Raw genomic sequence first — 3,068 nt, 5'->3', positions numbered from 1 at the left:
GTTTGTGTTACTATTGCAGGATGGATGGTGGTGCAGACAGAGGGGCGGACATGCTATAAGCACAGCGATGCATTTATAGGACCGTGCATTGCAGCAACATGTGCTGAACTTTGCATTTCTTTTGAGAAGTGGGATGACGGATTTTGCTCGGGTGATAAATGCACTTGTACGAAGCAATGTGCTGAGTCCATGCTTTAATGGGTTTGTAATTCACCACAGTTGTTGCTATCTGAATGTAATAAGCGACTCCAATTCTACTGAATTGCACAACATGTTTACTAATCAAAGCTTCCTTCTTCCATTTTATAATTTTTATCTCAACTCACAAGCTTCGTTAGTTGCGTAAATTGATGCAATCAGGTTCAAAGCTTCCTGATTCCTTATTCCTTCTTGGTATATTGATTAGGCATTTCTTAATCATTTAATTTTTTATTTTTTTAAGGAAATCATTTAATAATTTTTAGAAAAGAAAAAAAAAAAAACTGTTTACACTCATCTCATATTTGTTTCTTTCTCCCGATCTCTCTACAAATTGGGAACTCAACCGTTTTAAAATTTAATTCAATATATATATTTAATTTGTAATTATTTTTTTATTGTTTATTCTTAAACCCTCCTAATTATTTTTAACCGTTATTTTAAGAAATATATATTGAAACTAAGTTGTAAAACTTAATTAAATATTTGAAAATAAATAAATAGTTTTCTTTATGAATTAAATTTTAACAAATAAACACGAGAATCTAACCCAACCTAAAAATTTGATGGTTGTGTTCATGCATTTGGGGGATACCCCTATCCCATCACAGAATTATCCTTAAGGGAACTACCTCTCTTCTATCCCTAAAAGTGGTAGGAGTGAATTCCATCTTGCACCCCACGTCCCCAGTCATTTACCCAGTCTTACCCCTGAAATGGGAGGCCTATTGAGTTGGCGAACTTGAGCCACTCTCACCCATGCAAATCTAAGGATAATTCCGAATAAAGAGAAGTTCATGGTTAGCTCAGGGTTAAGATCGAGTTACCTAAGTCATCGAATGAAAAGAAAATCAGTCTCAACAGTAAACAACATGATAAAGTGAGAGTGATTTTTCTCATGGTTCGATCTTATGCAATACTCATTGCATAGGACGCCCCCACTCACATGTCTCCACATGTACAATTTAAGTGATCACATTGTTTATATCAGATACAAAAGTGAACCGCATCCATAGTGTCCTCAGAATAAGGTACTCAGCCTTATCCTTATACTATAGATCATTTTGACTATATATTTGAACTTGATCAACTCTTATGTCTCTACATATAGTTCACGTAATCATACTATAGCCAGAGTGTTCTTAGTTTATTGGATTTAGATTAATGATCATAAAGTTCACTTTATTCAATAACAATCTTTACTGTATAAACAACAATAATAACTTTATTAAAAATAGAATATGTTTTTGTTTACATACTGTGATTTTTAGAACATAAAACCCAACAAACTCCCACTTGGACAAAACTCGTAGTCCTAGACTCACTAGGTGCCCTTCAAACACTTTAGCCGTGAGGGGTTTTGTAAATGGATCAGCAATGTTGTTCTCTGAAGCTATTTGTGTGACGATCACATCTCCTCGTTGCACAATCTCCCTTATGAGATGATATTTGTGCTCAATATATTTTCCTCGCTTATGGCTTCTTGGTTCTTTTGAATTTGCAACTGCTCTACTGTTATCACAATAAAGAGTGATGGGAAGATGCATATCTGGAACAACTTCCAAATCAGTTAAGAACTTCCTAAGCCATACAAATTCTTTCGCTGCTTCACAAGCAGCAACATACTCAGCCTCCATGGTGGAATCAGCAATGCAACCTTGTTGTATAAGTCTCCATATTATTGCTCCTCCGTTCAGAGTGAAGACAGATCCTAATGTCGATTTCCTCGAATTTACATCGGTCTGAAAATCTGAGTCAGTGCACGCCCGAAGGCACCCAGCTCCACCCCACCTTGCATGTTTCATCATCGTACCAGCATCCATCCACAGTCCTCACACCAGAGATTCCCATTTAGAAGGCAACATTGCAACATTCCGTGCTCAACGAGGCTCATGTCGCACGCCCAAAGGCACCCGATTCCATCCAGCCGAACATGTTCTGGCACCACACGCCTTCAAAACATAGGGTTGGCCCAAGGCTGGCCGAGCATCACCACAACGTCACACACTCAACGAGGTTCATGCCGCACGCCCAAAGGCACCCGACTCCACCCCACCTTGGATGTTTCATCGTCGTACCAGCCATCAACCATCCTCAAGCTAGCCCAAGTTAGAAGGCAACATCGCAACATTCCATTCTCAACAAGGCTCATGTTGCACGCCCAAAAGCGGACCCGACACTACCTCACCGTGCAAGTTTCGCCACCGCACCACCGCCATCTACCGCCCTCGTCCGCCAACCACCACCCCCACACCCCAAGCATATGCCCACGTGCGGCACATAGTGCTTGGGGCGTGGGGGTGGCAGAAGATATAGGGGGTACCCCCGTGCCTAGCCCATGCAGACTAGTCACCCCCTTATATAGTACATTTTGAAGCATTTTTTGGTCTGCCAGGCCTAGATACGATTTTTCTAAGCCGTCATACGGTCAAATATCTAAAGTTTTAGATTGTTTTTTTCCATGAACTCGATTGATTCATTAATGGGACATTCTAATGGATCTATAAATCAAGTTTGATCATTTTTCAATCAACCAATTTTTTTTAATGAATTTTTAAATATTAAAGAATAGGAAATTAGAAAAAATAGCTAGAGTTGTCAATAAAAATCTGAAATTTTGTGGGAATCATTCTTTCATGTTGCTTAGCTCCCAAGAAAAAAATATACAATAAACCGACCACTCCACATGTACTTTCACAATTAATGGGTGATGGTTGTAAAAACAAGGTCATGGTGGATGTCTTGGTGTAATGTACTTTCTCTAGTATCAAAACTCTTCAGTTTATTGTGAAAAGTGAATGACTTTTTTTAATGAAAAGTGAATGTTCATCAAACCCAATTCCCATGAAAAGTGAATGTTCATTTTTAAT

Source organism: Cucurbita maxima, unplaced genomic scaffold, assembly GCF_002738345.1.
Source record: "Cucurbita maxima cultivar Rimu unplaced genomic scaffold, Cmax_1.0 Cma_Scf00119, whole genome shotgun sequence".
Lineage (NCBI taxonomy): Eukaryota > Viridiplantae > Streptophyta > Magnoliopsida > Cucurbitales > Cucurbitaceae > Cucurbita > Cucurbita maxima.
This window is presented reverse-complemented; position numbering follows the sequence as displayed.